Here is a 13,881-nt window from a genome sequence, read left to right as displayed (position 1 = left end):
AGGCGCGGTCCATAACAGACGCTAGCGTCATCTGCTTCACATCAAAACAGCTCGTCCGGCCTTCTCTCAGGGACATCTTCTGGAAATCTTCGTTGCAAACTCACCCCGTCGCGCTTATCCTCCCGCGCTTTCGCATCTCGACAGCGCAAGGGTCTCGAATTCTTCGCTTGTTTGGGTACGGCCCCATACTGCCGCATTGGAAGACGATTAAGCTGGACGGCAGCCAAACGGCGCGCGACTCTCTCTCATGTACCGCCGCTGGCAGAGTGCTCAAAGACGGGATTTAACTTCAGTTTTGTCTCTCCCTTTGCGTCTTTATCGTTCGTTTTCTTTCTGCTTGACCTTAAAGGCCAAACGCCCAGCGGGTTAGCGTATCCCATTATTTCCTTCTCGGAACTCTCTTCGCGACTATCGCCTCCATAATGCAACCTCCTCAGTTCTTCATCACTCTTCAATTTTCCTTGGAGTTATTGCTTTGTTTTTTTTTTACTTCTTTCTATTATCTGTTCTTTTCCATACGTGCATATAAGTACTGCTTTCCTCCTTGATGCCGCTGTCGCTTGCTTACTGGACTTGCCTGTTTCAATCTTTGCGATATTACATTTTTGCCCTACGCTCTGGGTGCTAAATTAATAAGCCACTGCTTTCGTCTCGTACAAACAAGCCGTCTGCATGCACTATTGGCACTCGCCATATTTTGACCAAGGTCAACGACGAGCTAATTATAGGTGCCGCAGAACATCAGGAAAGCTGAAAATAACAAAGTGAGAAGGAAAGAAAAAAGAAAGAGAAAGGAAATGACGAAGGCAAGGAGGTTAACGAAAGCAAAAAGTTCGGCTTTCTGAAACGCCCATTAAATACGGTGTGTTAGAACTATGGCTTTGAGCAATATTTTTCGAAGGAGTGCAGCAAATAAGCGATTGTGGATGTGACTATATATATATATATATATATATATATATATATCAGCCGGCATCGACGGCATCAATTCCAAAATGCTTAAGAACACCGCGCACATCTCTAGTGTATTTTTGTGTCATATCTTTCAGCAATCATTATCATCTGGAGTGGTGCCACAAGACTGGAAAATAGGTAAGATAATTCCAGTACCAAAAAAAGGATCATCATCATCGTGCCACAATTACCGTCCAATTTCCCTCATCAGTGTTTGTTCTAAACTAAGGGAGCATATAATTTATTCTCATATTGTAAACTTCCTAACATCCGCTAATTTCTTTAATCCAAATCAACACGGTTTTCAGAAAGGCATGTCCTGCGAGACTCAGCTAGCCCTATTCGTTAATGACATCAGCTCGCATCTTGATCAAAACATACCCATAGACGCCCTCTTCCTAGATTTCCAAAAGGCTTTCGACAAGGTTCCTCATGAACGGCTCTTTCTAAAACTATCCTGTCTTAATCTTAACCCTCATGTTCTCCAATGGATACGCAACTTTCTCACTAACCGTCAACAGTTCGTTTACGCTAACCAATGCTCGTCTACCTTATCACCCGTTATCTCTGGCGTGCCACAAGGCACAGTCCTGGGACCACTACTCTTCTTAATATACATTAACGACTTACCTATAGGTTGTTCTTCCAAAATTCGTTTATTTGCTGATGACTGTGTAATCTATCGTCCTGTTACTAACGACGCTGATTCTCGCGCCCTCCAGTCCGACCTTAACGTCATTGAAACATGGTGTAATAATTGGCTAATGTCCCTCAACGTCAAAAAAACGTCACTACTTACTTTCCATCGTCGCCAATCATTTATGTCAGCTAATTACACTATCGCCGGTTCGGAAATATGTGCTGTAACTTCATATAAATACCTAGGCGTTAACTTGTCCAATAACCTCAGTTGGTCCTCACACATTTGCAACATTAGCAATGATGCCAATCGTGTACTAAACTACCTGCGCCGTAATCTACGTCTTGTTCCGCACTCAGTAAAACTACTCGCATGCTTAACAATCGTTCGGCCCAAACTAGAATACGCATGCTCAGTGTGGGACCCACACCAATCTAACCTGGCAACAGCACTAGAATCCCTACAGAATCGTGCAGCAAGGTTCATTCATTCTGACTACTCTTACCACACTAGCGTTACTAAACTTAAATCATCTCTGAAACTTCCAACCCTCGAGCAACGCCGCAAAACAGCAAGACTGTGCCTCTTTTACAAATTTTATCACTCACTACTTCATCAGACCGACATCACGCCTGCGCATCGCACTTCATCCCGTCATGGCCATTCAAAGGCTGTTTATCCCCCTCCAGCTCGCACCTCCGCTCATCTTAACTCTTTCTTCATTCAAACAGCGAAAGACTGGAATCATCTGCCTGCTGAAGCGGTGCACCACTCCAGTCATTCATCGTTCAAGGCATTTATTGAAAATATTATGTAAATATGCCCACCCCTCATGTAAAACCCCAAATGGGGTATTTGAGGTACCAATAAATAAATAAATAAATATATGTATGTGTGTGTGTGTGTGTGTGTGTGTGTGTGTGTGTGTGTGTGTGTGCGTGTGTGTGTGCGTGTGTGTGTGTGTAGTATGACGAACCGCACAAGGGGAGCACTAATGGTGAAGGATGCTGACGAAGAATAAAGGCGTTGTTCGAGCGACCATGTTTGTCTCCGCCCGCAACCTCCTGCTTGCGTCACTCAAGTCGGCAGGATAAAGACCTGGCAGCCCCCTCACCAGCCTGACATCATCACGCAAGTACTCAACACCACGGCGTGAACCAGAGCGCACAGCTCCACCACCGACACCAACCAGCATCATGACCGCATCACCGCAAGCCTTGGACATACCAAAGTACAACAGATCAGCGGACGATGGACCCGTGGAAGATTGGTTTCGCATCTTCAAGTTCCACACATCCGCTGCATCATGGTCGCAACGGGATGTGATCACGCGCCGCCCGGCATCGCACACTGTCAAATGACAAAAGCGTGCATTCTGAATGACGTCGCAGAAGCCTCGGAGGAGTCTTTTGGGAAGCCTGGCATACTGCACTTGCCACCAGACAAGTCTCACAAAAAGGAGCAGTATACAAGCTGCCCATTCACCTCCACGTCAACTTGCGCAAGCAATCAAAGGCATATTACAAAAGATACGCTACATCAACAACTGTCGCAACAACGTCACAAAGATCAACATCAACATCAAGAACAGTTGCAACGAGGAATACGTGAGCGCGCAAGTCAAATAAACGCAATGCCGACTCCACAAACAAGACGTTTTGCAAGAAACATCGCCGAGTACACCTTCAGCACCACCTATTAGGACTACTCCCACTGCAAGGATTCCTGTGACGCGTTGTGCACAACGACGAAAACAACACGGGCACTTCCCTGGCATACCGGGCAAACTAAGATTTTACCTCCACTACTCAGACCACCGAACATTCGGGCGAGAGACTCCGCGTGTCCACAGGACGCGACCAGTAAGCCGACGCCTACTACACCTGAGTACCCACAGCTTCTATGTGCCCAGACCTTTCTTAATCGGGGCATCCATATGTCGTCCGGAGTGCAACTGCCAGCCTCGGCCACCTGAGCTCGGCTGGATGTCACCGGACAGACAGACTGACATCGTTCATGTGACAAGTACGAAGGTATCATTGGCCCCTGTAGCTACGGCTCTCTCAGGGGAGGGGGAAGCGTGTGACGAACATCACAAGGACAGGAAGGGGCACTGGTGGTGTGTGCGAAACCAATGATGGTGCAATGGGTGCTGCAGGCCCGTCAAGCTTACTAATAGCGGCATCTGTGCTTTAGTAAAATGAATATTGACCAGCCGGCCAACCAACTGTTTTGATTGATTGATTGATTGATTGATTGATTGATTGATTGATTGATTGATTGATTGATTGATTGATTGATTGATTGATTGATTGATTGATTGATTGATTGATAAGCTCGGATCATATTTTACTTAAGTACAAAAATGAAGTACTATCATTTTCTAATATTTCTACCTAAGGTCCCATGTCGCGATTCCGAAGTTGGTAATGTTCATATAATGTCATCTATTCAGCAGAAATTCCGAGCCCATAGCATCAGTTTTGAGGCATTCGTTCCCAAAACTCGCTACAGTATGCTGCAGTGTCATGGCGGCCATAATTTTTAAAAAGAAAACCAGCCTTCATTGCGCATTGTGGAGTGAGACTAGACAGAACACCAATGTATAACGCAGAAAATTTCGGGAACGGATTTCTCAAAACAGCTGCTATATAGACTCAGGATTTTCGCTTGCAAAAACATTAAAAGGAATGGAGAGCCGTAGGGGTGGGTAAATAATCGCGCATTCTGCAACAGTCGATTCTAAAGAAGAAATGTTGGAGTCATTGTGCTTACCAACCATATCCCACGTGATACACTCTAGTTTCATTTTCTTTCCTTCCCTTTAACTCCGTACAATTCAGTGTGCCGAAACAATCCCACCTGCAATTGTTAACTCCTCCTTACCAATCATTTCTCGGTCTGTTACTCTGGAGAGAAAACACGAGGTGGAGCCCGCAGCACTTCCCCCGTCTTACACTCCGACACAGCCAAAAACACGCGTATTTCACCAAATGCGACAGCCTCCTATAGTCATACTCTCCGACGAAGTGAATGAGCACCTCTTTCCTAGCGACTAAAAGATGAATTTTCACCGCAAAGCGTGTCATGGAGTCAAAGTGCGTGGTCGAGAACAAAGCCGAAGTTAAAAATTAAATACCAGATTTTACGCGCCAAAACCATGATCTGATCTTGAAGCACGCCGTAGTTGGGGGCTTCGGATGAATATTAGCCACATGGGGTTCCTTAACGTGAGCCCGATTCACAATACATGGACGTTCTTTCATTCCACCCCCATCGAAATGCGGCCGCCGCAACTACTGTTTTTCTTTCTTTCTTTCTTTCTTTCTTTCTTTCTTTCTTTCTTTCTTTCTTTCTTTCTTTCTTTCTTTCTTTCTTTCTTTCTTTCTTTCTTTCTTTCTTTCTTTTTATTTTACACCACGGTGTGTAAATCTGACGTCGGCGTCAAAGTCAGCCTCGCAAATTACTTCAACGGTAAAGCATGCCATCGCACCGAATGTCTCCTGGACTCGGGCCAAATGATGTGCTTTTAACGAAGTGTTTTCGTTATTGTCCTTCGTCTCCTCTTTCTTTTTGCGGCACCGATGTTTTCGCATGTTCGAGCTCAGACCGACAAGTGGTCGGAATCTTAACTAGCTCTATACGCTCAAGTCAACTTCATTTCTCAACGGCTTCCAGTATCCTCATCCCCCACTTCCTCATCGGTGGGCGTTCGTTGGAACATGGCCGATGGGCTTTAGGTATTGGCAACCTGCGCGCGTCTAAGTTCTGATCCAACTAGACGTAGTAAACACTTCGCGGAAAATGCGACGTGTGCGGTAAACAACGCTAGGGCTGGCTCATCGCCGTTTCGACAGCGGCTAATGCGAGTGCAGATAAAAAGATAAGAGCGGTCGCCACCCCAGGATAGCCGCGGCAGCATCTACGTCTATCGGTGCTGGCGTGGGACTATCGCAAACGCATGGAATGGATATACAGCAGCACGACTTGGGACATCGACAAAAACCGAAGAGCCAATACTGTGCGCTGGATTTGAACTGAGAATATGTATTACAAGTGAGAAATATGTACGCCCCGATACATTGTGATTTAACACGGCAATCTGCAGCTCTCATTTTGCTTGTGCTCTTATAGCTGCAAGTGCCGAATGAAGCTAAGTCAGTGCACCGTACAAGTGTGTAGAAAGGTAGCAGCCATAGGTTCCCTGCTGTAAAGTCGGGCGCTTGTATGCTTGCGAAAGGGAAAAAAAAAATGCACGTGCTCTACACTCGCGTGTCTGTGTGTATTTTAACAGTGGGCCGCACTGTACTTATTGTACAATGAAAAGAAAGAACAAATGTACAAGGAAGAATGGTAGGGTTGCGCATCCCTGTTCGGAGAAACCACTGTGATCAGGGGCGCCTGGGCTCGATAACGTAAAATTATTCCAAACTTTTCTATTCCAATTCTGCAAACAGCCCTCCACGATTGGTCAAAACCTTTTGGACCCCCCCCCCCCCCCTTGACCTGTCTGTCACGCGAAGTCACGAAAACCTTGATACCCCCCATCTGATATGACGTGTACACACTGATTATACATGATTTGATCGAACAAACGAAAAATAGTTATTTATGATTGGACCCCTTTTCGCCGTTAGCCCTCGGCTATTGGACAAAAGTTTTCGGGCTGCACCCACTTCACCTACCTGTCACGCAACGTCAGAAAACTTCAAAAACTCACACGTCAAAGTGACGGGTCCGCGATAACTATGCAGTAATATGCCGAACAAAACTGAATTTTCTTCTCAGTAGCCGCAGGCTTCCCGTTCCGAAAGGAATTAAAGATGACTGCCGCCGATCACTCAGGCACTGGCTACTCATACTTCTCGAAGAGCATGGGTTTATTTGCGTATAATAAAACTTCTTGCGCGGCCGTGTAACGTTTTCGAGCCCTTTTGGCACGTTTACGGCCTCACTCTGCCAACTCTTCTTTGCCGAGCATCCCTTTTAGCGGCATTCTTGACATTTCGATGCATGCCACGCGCTTTTCGACCAGCCACCTCAAGCTAAGTAAGGGAAAGCAGACCAATCGCAGACATTGGTACCACCCTATTCATCCGGTTATCGATTGTCAGTGCACTGGCTCGGCCCCGTCGAACCCTTCTCCACTTGAGCGTGCTCCTCCCCTCTTGTCAGCCAATTAGATAAGACAAGCCGCTCAGTGTAGGCGATGTTATTTGTTTTTCAAGCAAACAAAAGTGACCTCCCATAAATGAGGAGAGCGTTTGATTGGTCTCTTCAGACAACCCTGCGGGCCACCCCTCGATGGTTGCGTCGGCGTTTACGCAAATTTCACGACAGGAGATTGGAATAAAAACATGTTGGAACAGTTTTATGTTATAGGGCCCCAGCAGGCACCATGACTACCGCGTTTGCGAAATCACTGAAGCATCGAAAATGGCGCGGGAAGACACCATGTGTGATCAAACCATCTATCGATTTATCACAGAAGGAACTGCCGTACATTTGAAAGAACGCATGCATGCAGTATGAACGATAGCGAGTCCCGTTTTAGAGCGCAGTGTTTGGCGACCGTTCCTTCGGCGAGCGTCGGCGTATAACACGTAACCGAGCAAACGAGCACAGCGAAAGATGAGAGCGAACGCGGAGCGAAGCGGGGAGTGAGAAAAGTGGCGAGAGGAATGTGGAGCAGCAGGATGAGGCGAAAGCGTATGAGAAAAAAAAAAGCGCAGTGCAGCGCAAGACGGACTCGGCGGCTACGATGGCTACAAGACGGCGCCAGAGTAGCACGCGTCGTCTGCTTACCAAAGCACTGCATGAACGGAGGTCTGTCTGCGGCGGCTGTTGTGAATAGCACCCACGCTTCATCCACGCGCTGCCTCTCGTGATCTCCCGATTAGCGAGCCAGTTGCCCCACGCTCCGCTTCGTTTGCAACGTTCCGCACGAGACAGATTGTCCGTGCCAGCCAATACATCGCGAAATGAAAAAACGTACACAGCTGCGCTGAAATTTCGCGTAAGGTAGTATCGTAATCGTCAGCGAATTTTTTGAATTAGTATTTAGTATGTGGTTTACTTATTTATGCCTATGTCCTATGTATATATGAAGATACTTCTTGCTTATACCTATGACCTCTGTATATATGAAGGAGGATCAGGTGAAAACAAAAGTCCCGGAATTGTGAAAATCGAATTGTATATCTTGTACTTTGTGTGAACTATTGCTGATAGCGTCTTTTTTTATTTCGCGTCTAATAGTGTACATGAGATAACATTTAAATAAACATGGTTTACATTATTTTCTGAGCACTGCTCCATTTTCGTTTGATTCACCCTTATGTTTTCTTTTATGTAATAACTATTCTCAGGTGAAAGTCAGCTCTTGTAATTGTTTGATCTTAGGTTTTATCCTTGTCTAAAGTCGCGCTCTTACAGTTTGGATGATGTCGAACTAACTAGCTCAATGCACGATAGTCGCGTATCAGAGGTGATACGCGACTATCGCTCACTGTGAGTGAAATGCTGGCGTAAGGTGTGTAAAACTTGATTTCCTACGTGTACTGAATCGCTACGACGAGTAATTTTACCCGCATGCCAATTATCGCGCCCTCCAAGTAATGACGAAGGGTTAGGAGATTGTTCTATTGGCGGCGAGGAGTTACGGAGTCGCCATCTATCGAAAGCGCCTCCCTGGCGTAGTATGAGGTATCACGCGGCGCGCTCCTCCTAGGTTTTTGCTGTCAGCGCTCACTGAAAACACCACGCGCGAGCTCTCCCGGACATTTCTGTAAGTACTTTCGAAACGAGAGAAGTTTTTTACTGTCTAAATAATAATCTTGGGCAAACTGAAAGCACACAATCGTTTACAGACGCTATCTCTTTACCGAATACGTGCTGTGAACGCCACTGCGCGCGGTCGCCGCGATGGAGTCTCCCGAACCGGCTTCTTGCGTGAAAGGTAGGTAAACGCTGAGAGCAAACTATGTGAAATATGTTCTTATAGTGTTTGTATAACTAAATGGAGCGTAATAGAACGAAGCCTCAATGCAGCGATCGCGCAGATTCGCAGCGACCGAATGCGCATCAGCATGCTTGTCCGCGCACTGTTTCGCTTTCTCCGCACGCGCGTTTTCGCACCGTGCCATGAGCATTAGGCCGCAGAATATGAGCATTCGACAGTATACAAGCAACCATTGTTGCGTGGGCGCTATCAGAGCTGTTCAAAAATAATTTCATTGTAGAGACTTCGACGCCTACTGGGACTGCGATGTGCCGTCGCGACAATTCAATCTTTTTTTTTTCTTCTAAATTCTTTTACCTTTCAATATTATTTCTCGAGTTGCGTCGCACTGTATGTTTATCGGTGTTCTCAACGTGCAATTTCGCGCTGCTCCTTTTTTGTAATCCAGTGCATTAATTCATAACACAGACATGACCATATCCCATACTTTTTTAAATGTGCTTCTTACCGCTACCTTTCCACTCCACTGAACTTGCCAGTATCTATAGCATCGACGAGTTCATAGACCAAACCGTCATGACATTAGTCGGGCAGCGGACTCGGGCGAGCGGCTCAGTGCGCGTTTTCAGAACATCGCAGACCGGGCGCCGTAGTAGAAATCTTCCTCGTGTCTGTGCTTGCTGCATACCCCACTTGTAGCCGACGACTGTTTGCCGGTTTTATGTTTCGCGAGCCAAGCTTCACGCAGCTTCTTGTGCTGCGGCTACGTGGGAATAAGGCTGACACCGGCCTCTGTTACGTGCGTCCGGCCCTGCGGCACCGAGCAGTAGCCTACCATGTTGTGCGCCTTCAAAGGCAGCTACTACCTATTGTAGTGCTTTCAAGCGTTGTAAAGGAGACACTCGAAGCGGGAAAATTTCGTCACTAATTCAGGACGGCAGCGTACGAGGGAATTTAAACTCGTTTTCTGCTCGCTTCGGCGCTCCCGAAGCAGCCGACGCGGCCGCTATGTCCACGTGATCCCTCCTAGCACGTCACGCCGACGGTGGCGCCAGCTTTTCCAGTGGTGGAGCTCGAGGCCAATAATGATAAACCTATATTTACCGCAAGACACCTCTTTGCAAATCATGTGTCGACGCGCTCAATGTTATACACGCAAGGCTGGCATGTCTGCCAGGCCGAAGAGGTCGTCATGGGCTCTAGAATTGTCACTACATGTAACTGACACCAACATGCGCTTTTCTCGCTTCGTTTTCGCATAGTTCAGTTGTGTGCAGTGCAACCGTTGGGGAAAGATCCAATTTGCTGACGTTACCTTTTTCTATTCTGAAAAATTTGCGAGACAACAATATTGAGGTCTGATTATTTTCACGTATTTCGCATAGTAGTTTACCTACGATTTGTGCCATTAAAAGGCACCTCTTTTTTACTGTTTTTATTCGCTTCCAGGCACTTTCTGACTGTCTTCCGTGACATTTCTGAGATGTCTTGTGGCATCAGCTTGTTTTAAAATAGGATCCTACTTTGTTCATATATTACAGATGGTGACATGTTTTCCGCAGAACGGCTGAAGACTCTGACTGGCCTTGTATGTGACTGAGGTGGTAAGACGGTCTGCAAGAAGAAATAAACAGCGCCACAAAGTGTTCGTCACGGAAGAGCAAAATAAACGTAATTTATTCGTTACAAATTACCGCGAACGAGTAATAATATTTCAAGGCAGCCGCTGCTTCAGAGCAACAAAATTACATTATATATCATTTCCCAATATACTGAAGTGATTTTGCATATGATTGCATGCACGTGACAAGATGGAGAAGAAGCGGTTTTATCGTCATAGAAAACAACGCATCTAAACGTGTACAGAAATACGTAGGGCCATTACACTATCGGACATTGAACTACATGAACAAACACTATATGCATATGCTATAGATGCAAAAATTTCCCTGACAGGTTATTATTATTAGAAAATGCAAATAAGACAAAAAGTACATAAGTGCGATGAGAAATGAAAATAATATCTAAACACAAAATGTTAAGAACATTGCTTTCTTTTCACTTTTCTAATAAGAAGCTTGTATTTTTGCGACGTGCTAGTTCTACTGTGACACTGTCGAAAATAACTTTCCTTTAATTTAGTAGAAAGGGCTCTGAAGACTGAATTACGATTACATAAAAGAACACGAGTAGCAGATAAAATTTAAACTACGTTACTGCGTCAATGTAATGAAGACCGCAGGTTAATATATTTTTTTAATGATAGAGAAGACATTCCAATCTACGAGTTCAAATAGGATTTATATACCGACTCTACGTTACAGTAGCAGTACTGCCGCCTTTTTACGACAATTACAGAGATGTAGATTGGGGCAGAAAAACGCTGACCTGGGACCGTGAGCTGAAGGTTGCTCTAAAGTCATCGCTTCAGTTCCCGCTGCTTTTATATATCATCATTCTGTTATGGCGTCGTGTAAAGAATACGCAGAATATATTCGACAAGTGCAAATGGAGCGCCGCTGAAGCATAACCTCTGGCATGTACTGCCCTCGCACTTTCCTCCTCAGCTCGGAAAACCCGCCAGCCCTATCAAACTGAATCTCTTGTGTTCTCCCCTATCTTGACGCACATGTCGACGTCATCTAATACTTTGTTTTGTACAAGGTTATTGATGACCACGTCGTTCTTTCTTTCCTTGTTAGAACGAAGCGTAACTGGCTTGGAGCGCGGAAGGAGCGTTTAAAAGCCGCCAGGCAGTTTTTACGCAGTTCGCCGCCCTCCTTGCAAGTCTTCCTTGAAATCATTTCTTTTTCTTCTGTAGTTTCTTTTTTTTTTCACTCGCGCAGCACCCTCCGTCGTCTTATATGGTCACCGTCCCCTTTCAACATCGCCGCGTCGTGGTATCGAAATGGCAGTAGTCTCGATTTCTCCGTGTACCAGAAAAATAAATAAATAATAAAAAAGGTGACCGTGCAGTCAAAACCTGCTTGAAAGACGTGAGAAGGGATTCGCCAAGGGATTCCTTTCCTGCTGCGGCTTCTCCTCCATCCGCAGAGTTTTCCTGCAATTCTGGAGATGTAATCAAGGCTTAAATTTACCGTCCTCAAAATGAATATATTTTCGTGCGGCGTTTATAAGCTAAGTGCTAGCCATTTCACGTAACCATTATGTTACACAGCTCTCCATTCGTTTAATTATTGAGTGTGAAAGGTTGCGCTGCAGCCGATGTGGATCGCGACGCACTTTATATCTTTTTGTTTGTTTGTGACATGCCAAGTCAAATTCTACTGGCAATGTGTAACTTATTGGTTCTGTTTGAATGTTGTTGTTTTTTCTCAGGATCTTTAACCGCTGCGAAGATGAAAATTGGCCATGAAGACAAAAAGAAAAAAGAATGGTACGGGCAGACGAACCGCACTAGAATTTTTTTTAATATGATAAATGTTTCCCATGGAAGAAATGGTAAGGCGGGAAAACAGAATACAAGGAAACAAAACAAACAAATAAAGAAACAAACAAAAATTATAACGAGACATTCGCGGTTTTGTTTTTATGCGAAGCATATTACGAGGGCTCAACCCAGCTCCTCAGGCGCGGCGGTGACCATGAAATCACGTGACACCGTGACGTCACGACAGAGGAGAAGTGGCTTTGGCTCAACTCTTGCAAGACGGGCTGGGTGGGAATCGAACCAGGGTCTCCGGAGTGTGGGACGGAGACGCTACCACTGAGCCACGAGTACAACGCTTCAAAGCGGTACAAAAGCGCCTCTAGTGAATGCGGTGTTGCCTTAGAAACGCGCTGTTTCTAAGGCGTGCGTCTCTTGCTCAGGCGCACATTTCGTTGCCGCGCCGAACGCTGCTTTGCTCGACGCTCACCGCGTCCAATGCGGGGCGCGTAGTCGCTGCCCTGTAGCCCATTGTCTTACACCCCTTGGCGGGTCGACGGGAACGCTGTCGCGTTCCACTCTTGAAGGCGAAGAAGTAATGCATGAGTTGTTTCTTCGTCTAGCCGAACCAAATATAGCCAAGCAACAGCAGTTCACCAGGCTAAACAGTGGTTCAACAACTAAAATAAAGGCTAGTATGCTTCGCATCCTGGGCTTAACCTTACCTAAGCCACAGCCATTTTTCTTTATTCTTTTGCTATGTTTAGTTTTCACCTCCTGCGTTCAACCCTCTCGTGGGTGTGAGCCATGTATTGAGCAACAAGAACATTTTGCATCGCTGTGTATCAGGCTTTGGACCAGAGGGCAGCCAAAACTTCTGCTCGCGGGCCCCAAGGGGTTCTTTGCAGGTCTACTTGCGGCTGACCGTCAGCTACTCGACCACTCAGCCATACAGCATGCTTTAGCACTATTTTGTCTAATATTGATTTTGCGATATAGTTATATATAACACACTTTCGTAATTTTGATCATTGGTAAAAATTTTACCTTTGGTCAAAGCATGCAGACGCTCTTCGTGAACCTATAGCATCTGCGGCACAAAAAACAGCAGTTTTTCTTCGAAGAAAGTAAAAGCACTGATAAGGCAGCCAATGGCCATAAAGTTTAAATTACTGACTTACAGTTGCGTCTACTGAAGAAAAATAGATAATGCGGTGCTTTGCATATGTCCTTCTCGTCGTCCCTGCTCTTAAAGAACGAAATCTATCATTGTGGCTTTTCTCGAACCACGCGAATGAACACAGTAGAAATAAGTGTAAACGTCGAATTAAGAATGAGGGAGCACGTAGGTAGGTTAGGTATAGGTTGGTAAGTATGTACGGTAAAAATTCCTGTCATTCTTAAGATTAGGCTTACTGTACACCATGTTCTTGGGAACCGCCTTGTAGCTACGAGTGCTCGCGTAGGGGCGTTCTGTAAATGCGGACGCAGTGTCCGCATAATCAGTCGAAAATGGCCATGGTATACTCCACATTGTTTTCTTTTTTACAGGGGCATCGTATTTCAATACTACCAAAACAAAAAGATAAAAAATTTAAGAAATTTTTATTTTCTATTGCGCTGCACTCCTGAGAAGATGGACACTGTTCAAAACACTCCCCCGGCGTGTGTTGTCAAACGTCAGCTCTGATTAAGTGAGCCTTCAACCTATTAAAGCTGTCGGCGCCCGCAGCCGCAAAACAAGACACTTCCTTTTTTGTCTCAACCACGAGAGACCCTCGCGAAAGACCACCCAGTGGCCTCTGCCGAGGCTACCGGCGCACGCTCCCGCAAGCACGCGCGCTCTGCAGAGAAGCGCTCCAACTCCATTGGCGCTTCAATTTACTTCTCGCGCCCCCCACAAACCGTGCCGAGTCTCTTGGGTTCTTTCCGACGAGC

At 45.8% G+C, this 13,881-nt stretch overlaps 1 long non-coding RNA gene across 1 annotated transcript in view; it reads left to right on the top strand.

Annotated features, from left to right (window-relative positions):
- Positions 1-13,881, top strand: part of LOC135910763 (uncharacterized) — a 65,795-nt gene that overhangs the window by 46,521 nt on the left and 5,393 nt on the right. Inside the window, exon 2 of the long non-coding RNA XR_011514881.1 lies at positions 10,097-10,226. This is a non-coding gene — a long non-coding RNA (uncharacterized lncRNA). The remainder of the gene's footprint in view (positions 1-10,096; positions 10,227-13,881) is intronic.

This window comes from Dermacentor albipictus, chromosome 5 (genome assembly GCF_038994185.2).
Source record: "Dermacentor albipictus isolate Rhodes 1998 colony chromosome 5, USDA_Dalb.pri_finalv2, whole genome shotgun sequence".
Lineage (NCBI taxonomy): Eukaryota > Metazoa > Arthropoda > Arachnida > Ixodida > Ixodidae > Dermacentor > Dermacentor albipictus.
This window is presented reverse-complemented; position numbering and strand designations above follow the sequence as displayed.